We start from the raw sequence: 8,212 nt of genomic DNA, 5'->3' as shown, positions 1-8,212 counted from the left end.
TCTCCACCTGGTGTTCCACAGGCGTCGTGAAGGAAACACTTGTCACCCTTATCTTCCTTCCCCAGCCCAAACCAGACATTCCTTTTATAGTCTCATTCTTGGTGGATGACATCACCATCTTTTCATTCTCCGGAGCTAGAAATTTCAGAGTCAGCTTTTTGCAACAGCCCTATGATTAGTCTTCTGCCATCAAATCCTCCAACCCATCCTCCGTTTAGCTGCCAGAACTGTTTTCATACAATCTGTCCACACCACTTTCCTTTAAGAATTATCTACTGTCTGTTGTGAGAGATGCCTTGTGAGGTGTCCGTCTTGCTCCTATTGACTCCCGTAACCTGTATTCACGACAGTGGGCCTGCAGCAGCCACCTCGTCCCTGAGACTGTCCCCACCCCACCATCACAGTTGAGTGGGCAAGCTGCACCCATCAGATTCTCCCAGGATTTCAGATTGGAGCTAAAAGTTCTTGAACAGAGAAGAAGTGTAACTTGAGCTGTGGTGACAGTATTTCTTTTGCCACACTGACTGAAAAGACAAAACTGGTCTGCAGAGAAAGAAGGAAGAAGCTGTGAGGGACGCGTGACTGCCCAGTGTCTGTGGGGGAAATTGCCCTTCTCTCGTTCTCAGCCCGTGTGGTCCAGGTGGGGCTGGCACCCACCACGAACTTTGCTCCCCTGGCTACAGCCATTGCTTCAGGGTTGGACACATGACCCAGGCTTGGCCAATCAGAGTGCTCTGCTCCCTGGCTTCAGTGACTGGTTCAGGAGTGGGTCCATGACCCAACCAGGCCAATCAGCCATCCCCTGAACTTCAGCTGGAAGCTTCAGGCAAGAGAATCTTTTGGCTGAGATCCTTAGCTCTACAGATGATTTAAAGATGAGAGTGGCCCTCTTTGCCTCACTTGAGGACAGCCTTCTTGAAAATGAAGCCAACACAGAGGAAAGTAGGGTGAAATGGAGAGTGACAGGGTCCTGGTGGTGTCCCTTCAACCCCCGCATCTAGGTGTGCCCGAAGCTGTGTTTACTCCTAGACTCTCCGCATTTTTTTATTGTTAACATATACATAAGAAGATTTACCATTTTAACTATTTTTACGTGTTCATTTCAGTGGCATTAAGTACATTCACATCATTGTGCAACCATCACCATCATCCATCTCCAGAACTTTCTCATCTTCTCAAACTGAAATCATTAAACAACAACTCCCCATCCTCCTCCCCCAGCCCCTGGCACCCACCATTCCATGTTCTGTCTCTATGAATTTGACAACTCTAGGGACCTCACAGAAGTGGAACCAAACAATATTTGTCCTTTTGTGAGTGGCTTATTTCAAATGGCAAATGTCTTCAAGATTCATCCATGTTGTAGCGTGTGCCTAGACTTCCCACTTTTGAGAGCCAATACATTCCCTATTTGGCTTGAACTATTTTGAGTAATATTTCTGTCATGTATGACCAAAAGAATCCTAGTAAACATAAAATAGATTGGAGAGAAAAAAAATCCAAGACAAAGGTAGAGGAGAGTTCCTTTGCTTTCCATTTCCCAATGCTAGGCCTCACTGCATGAAGCCATTGAGGTCTCTAAAGAAGAGGACCATCTCTCTGTCTCTTAAGCTAACTCATTTCTGGTAAAATGAAAGAGTTGTAACCAACCCACCCCTCATTCCCTCTAGGATAAAGCCTGAACTTCTCCAGTGTAGGATAAAAGGCCTCCATCTTCAGGTCCTAGACTCCCCACTTGGATCCTAGTCTTAATCCTCACTGAAGCTCTCCCCATTTACCAGTAATCCAGCTTTCTCCTGCCTCTCTGCCTTGTGCTACCTTGTATGCCTAGAATGTCTTTCTTTTCCTAAGCAGAGAACTCCTACATAGCCTTCAAGACCCTGCTCAAGTGTTACCTCCTGTCTGTAGGCTTCTCTGACTCCTTTTTCATTCTCCCAAGCCACTGACACCTTGTATTGCAACGTTTGTAGGTTTCTTAGTCCTTGGATGAAGAGCTCCAAGAACGCATGGGTTGTGTTTGCTTCTTTGTATCCTCGGGCCCAGCACAGTAGCTAGAGGTGAATTTTTGTTGAATAAATGAAGATAAAAAATGACTTGATCAGCCTCAAAACTTGATATCCAATGCAGTGATGGCTTTAAAAAATGGTTTATCATCTAAGTAGGTTAAATATGTTCCCTGAAAGCTTTTAAAAAATTATTACTTTCACTATTAATAAAAATTCAGAGTGAATCCTCAGCCCAGTACAGACATATTTGGCAAAAGTTTCCAAGAGTGGAAACTCGGATTAATGAGACATGACCATATTTGGTCAGATGTGGAGTAGCATTTTCCGTGGCCTGCCTTGTACTTTGTATTATGTGTTCTTTTTAAGGATATGGGATATGCACATGCTTATTATGTTGGATTATTCCTTAATCCTTATACTCCTGGGTGAACTCAAGAAATGACAGGTCTGGGCATCATGTAAAAATTCACCTTCGTTGCTGCCACATTGTCTCTTCCTTTTCCTTGCTCTCTGCATCTGTCTCCCACTGATGTGTTTGAAATATATTCGAGCAGGACAGTCCACTAAACAATGCATTTTGTTATTATGTTGCCTTCTCCACAGATTGCTTTAGATTTAGATTTTTTGTTCCTATAGAACTTGTAAAACCCTCTCAGTCCCCTCTGGCTTACTGCGGCTTTTGAAAGAATAGAGGATCTTTTGTCATTTGAAAAGTATCATGTCTTTGATTTTTTTCACCCAGTGGTCTTAAGGTTCATAAGTACAGACTATTTTCTTGAAATTTCTCTGTATGCCTAATTCTTTTTTTCTCACATAAGTGGTTTTTATGATTCTGATAGTATAACTTGCTCATTTTGGACAATTTGGAAAATTCAGAAAATGATAAAGAAGAAAAGGATCATCATTAATAATCCCACAAGCCCACAATCCGAGACGGATTTTGTTAAGATATTGGTATATTTCTATCCATTGTATTATTTTTTAAAACAGCTTTATTGAACTGTAACTGACATAAAATAAGCTGCACATATTTAAATTGTACAATTTGACGAGTTTTGGCATGTTTGTACAGCCGCGAACCATCCCTGCAATCAAGATAGTGACCATCACCCCAAAGTTTCCTGGTGCCCTGGGAACCCTCCCTCTCCTCCTCCCCGCCCCCCAGGGGACCACTAATCTTTTTTCCACTAGAGATGAGTGTGCGTTTTCTGGAAGTTTATGTACGTCTAGGCATACAGTATGTAGTCTTTTTTGCCTAGGTTTTTTGAGCGCAATTATTTTGCATTTCATCCATGTTGTCGTGTGTTCATTTCTCTTTATTATGAGTAGTACTCTATAGTATGGATGTACACACTTGTTTGTGGACTTGTGGACTGACATTTGGGTTGTTTCCAGCCATTCCAGGTACAGCTGCTGTGAATATTCCTGCAGACGTGTGCTTTCCTTTCTCCTGAGAAGGTACCTAAGAGAGGGATAGCTGGGTCATATAATAGGTGTATTTTTGACTTTTTTTAGGAAATGGCCAAAGTATTTTCCCAGCAGTTGTGTTGTTTTGCATCCCTATCCGCAGTATATGAGCGCTCCAATCCTCCACAGCCTTGTCAACACTTGGCACAGTCCATCTTTGTAATTTCAGCCATTCTAGTGGGTGTGCAATGGGTATCTCATTGGTTTTAATTTGCATTTCCCTAATGACTAATGATATTGAACATCTTTTCATGTTCTTTTGCTTTTCATATATCTTCTTTTGGCGAAGTTTCTATTCAGATCTTTTGCACATATTTAAATTGTGTTGTGTGTCTTCTTATTATTGAGTTGTAAGTGTACTTTATATTCTTTGTTGGATAAGTTTGTTAAATATTTTCTTCCAGTCTGTGGCTTGGAGATTTTTTTCATTTTTGTAATCGTGGGTTTTGAAGAGCAAAAGTATTAATTTTGGTGAAGTCCAATTTATTGATTTTTTCTTGATAGCTTGTACTTTTTGTGTCCTATTTAAGAAAATCTTTGCTAAACCCAAAACCACTAAGATTTTCTCCTGTGCTTTCTTCTGTATGTCTTTTGAGTTTTAGCTCTCAAATTTTGATTTATGGTCCATTTCAGTTAATTTTTGTATATTATGTGAGGTATGGATCCACATTCCCTTTTTGCACCTGGCTCTCCAGTTCCGGCATTTTGAGTATCTTGTGTCATCTGTTGGCACATGTGCTGGGATGACTCGATCTCTCTGCTGAGCCGTTGAATAGTTGTGTGGCCTTTTACAATCTTTGACTTTCTGCATTTCGGTTCAATAATCTGTAAAATGGGGGAGATAGTTACTGGCCATGTCTGCCTGACAGGGTTGTTACAGAGATCAACTTGAGGTAAGTAATATCGTTCATGATTTTTTCCCCTGAAAAATGAGAAACCTGGAAGTCAGCCTCGACCCTTCCTCCACCATCATCCTCACACTGAGGCACTTCTTACAGATGTCCTGACTGTTGTCGCCTCACGACTCTATCCCACTGTCCCGGTCAGGACAGGCTCTCTTCTCATCTAGACTGCTGTAACATCCCGCTGACTGGTCTGCTGTGTCCAGGCTTGCTGCCCGCAGACCTGACCTCTCTGCTGCCTCTATGGTGAAACCTGGAGGACAAACCCTGTTGGTCATGTTATCTTCTGATGACCCCGTGTCATCTGCAGGGTCAAGTCCAAACTTTAGGTCTTGCATCCGGGCCCTCCACGCTCTGGTCCTGCCTCCACTCTGGCCCCGTCTCCCACTGCTTGCTGCATCATATTTTACTTGCTGGAACATGCTCCCTCCACACCCACCAAGTCTTCCCCCAGGGTACATGCACACATGCATATGTAAACTCGCTCACACAGACATGCACACACACACGCACACACAGGCATGCACACGCACCCGTGCAACGCACACACAAACATGCACACACACCTGTGCACATGCACACGCACCCGTGCACACGCACACTCATGCATGCACACGCACCTGTGCACACACACACAGGCATGCACACACAGACATACACATGCCCCTGTGCACATGCACACACAGGCATGCACACACAGACATGCACGCACACCCATGCTCATGCACACACAGGCATGCACACACACACAGGCATGCCCACGTACCTGTGCACACGCACACACAGGCATGCACATGCACCCGTGCACATGCACATACAGGCATGCACACACAGGCATGCACACGCACACACAGGCGTGAACATGCATCCGTGCACACGCACATACAGGAATGCACACACAGACATGCACACACACCCGTGCACATGCACACACAGGCATGCACACGCACCCATGCACATGCACACACAGATGTGCACACGCACCATGTGCACACACACACACAGGCATGCACACACCGCAGACATGCACACGCTCACGTGCACACACACACAGGCACACTTGCTGTTGCTCATTTCCACGAGTCTTGACTCGGCTGAGATCTCCTCCTCCCTGCGTCTCCGTTGTCCCTGCCCCTCTGTGCCCAGAGCGTTGTCACGCAGCCCTGACCACACCGCATTGTGAGTGCCATTGTGTCTCTCCCTTCACCATGTAAGCAGCCCAGAAGAGGACTGTTACTTCATCCACTTTTATTTCTTGATCTCCAGCATAGAGTCTGCCCAGAGTGTACCAGGAGTTGTCTGAAGAACTGAACATGACGCCAGGAAAGCGATGATGATCTTTATGAAGGACTGCAGCAGTTGAGTGCAGAAGTGGCTCTTGGCAGTCGTCCTGGTCAGCACTGCCTTGTCTAGATTGAGAACCGGTGACGACAGACAATTCCAGCCTTGCCTCTAGGAGGAGGGGAAGGCAAGGGGAGGCTGGAGCTGCTCTAAGGCCTTCACCTGTCTTGGTGTGGATCGTCGGGCTGTGATGCAGGAGGCAGGAGGGAGGAGAGGTTATCCAGGACAGTGTCAAGGATGAGACCAAGACAATCCTTGTATCCCCCCAAGAGCTGCTTGTTAAAAGGAAAAGGTAAAAACTACAGAGCAGATGCATGAGACTGTGAATGTCCGTATTGCCACTGAACTGGACATTAAAAATGGTTAAAATGGTAAATTTTATGCCATGTATATTTTACCAGAATGAAAAAATAGGCAGGGGGAAAACTATACAGTAGAAAAACTGGACAATAGACACCTCAATCAAGTGATCAGAATTAACCTCACCAGTTAAGGGCAGATGGACATGATGGGCCTCTGGACCTGATGCCTGAGCAGGACCCCAGTGCCCGCATGGGGTTCCAGCAATGATGCACGGCCCCCCCATGAGGAGTCACGGGCAAACCCACGAGGCTCAGGCATAGTCCCTGGCCTGCATTCGTCAAAAAAATCAGTGTCATATGCGATAAGACAGACGGAAGTATTGTTCCAGATTCAACGGACGCCAGCTACACGTCATACACGATCCTCCAGGAAAAAGAAGTTTCTTTTTTCTCTTTTCCTTTTTTTAAAAATAAAGCACTTTATTGGGACAACTGGTAAACTTGGAATATAAAGTGCAGATTAGATAAAAGTATCAGGTCGATGTCGAGTTTCCTGACTTGGACGACTGTCCTGTGGTTATGAAGAGACTGTCCTTGTTTTTATGAAATACGCACTGAAATATTTAGGGAAAAGTGGTGTGGTGTGTACAACCTACTCTCAAATAGTTCAGAAGTAATAAAAGTTAATGATGGAGCACATGTGGCAACACGTTAAAGATGGATGACTCCATATAAAAGAAATACGGGAGTCCTTTATACCATTCTTATAAACTTTTCAGTAAGTTTGAAAGTATTTCAAAACAAAACAAAAAAATCTTTAAATTGCCATGGGATTGATTCAATAAATGATTTTCATCCATACAAGGGCATACTTGGCAGTCATTAAAAATAATAAGAAATATATTTATTGGCGTGGAAACAAGTTTAAAATACATCATTGATTCAAGGGAGCAAGTTGCAGTATGATCTCTGTTTTATTCAGAACAAAACAAAAATCTCCTTTTCTGAAAAACAGTCTGGAAAGATGTGTACCAAAATGTTAATGCTGATTATCTCTGAGTTGTGGAGCAAAGGGTAATTTAAATTTTCTGCTTTTTGTTTATCTACATTGTCTACTTTTTCTACAGCATGCATGCATTAATTATGTAATAAAAATTAATTATTTAAAAATCGTGGAGAAACAAATGGCAAAAAAGCTTTAAAGCCACCCAAGTGTGTGGACCGATGTTGGGGACCTTCTGAGCCCGGGTACCTGCCGTCTTTAGTAACCTCTTTCTGGAGCAGAAGCTCGAAGTTCTTTCAACGTCTGACTTCACATTGTGGTGATTAAAAAAGAAAAACTCATATCCTCCATCCTCTGTCTCCCCCAATTTCGCCTTCTCTGGATACAAAGCCCTCAGGGAGCTGTTTCTAGTATATCTGGTATTCTAAATTGTTCTCCATGGTTTTAAGTGTTTTCTGGTCTAATTAAGATAGGTGTTTAAACTGCTGCTCCCACGGTCTCCTGGAATTTTCCATAAGTAATTACGCGATGGTGGGTTCCAGGGGCCAGCCAGGGGCCTCACTGGCCGCCGTGGTGCGGGAAGCTTCACCCACCTTCTCAGCAGGCCCAGGACTGCTTGCTGTGTCCCTGGCCTGCTTAATTCCGAGGGCTGGAAAGACCGAATAGTCCCTTTCCAGGGGTGCTTGCTCTGACACCCCTCACCTGGGGAGCAACTGCAGCAGCAGCCTGATTTCGTCTGTGCGCGGCCTCAGAGTTCCTCTCAGCGTCCTTTCTAACTCCTGTTCCGCTTCTGGACGTCCGAAAAAATCAGATCACCATCTGCCGTATTTACCCTTTAAAACTGTGTTTTCCTGTTAATTGACCATAATGTCATGGTCGTCTTATTTTTATTCAAAATGTTTTAATGAATTTGTTTCTCGTCCTTCACTTTTTGGTCTTGAACTCTTCATCAGACCCTATAACATTCAGCTCTGAACACAGATTCAGAGACTTTGCTTGTTACATATCGTGCCTCTTGAGACACGTTGGATTTTCTTGTCATTTTGACACTGATTTCCCAGAATGAACTTCCTGGGAGAACACTGTTGCAAAGAAATTGCTCTGCTCTGACAGCAGATGATTTTCATTAGTTTTGCTCACTTTGCAGACGCAGTGCATGCACTTTGAAAATTGCAGTAGCAGTGAGCTGCG

Source organism: Diceros bicornis, chromosome 7, assembly GCF_020826845.1.
Source record: "Diceros bicornis minor isolate mBicDic1 chromosome 7, mDicBic1.mat.cur, whole genome shotgun sequence".
Classification (NCBI taxonomy): Eukaryota; Metazoa; Chordata; class Mammalia; order Perissodactyla; family Rhinocerotidae; genus Diceros; species Diceros bicornis.
Note: the sequence above shows the minus strand (reverse complement) of the source record.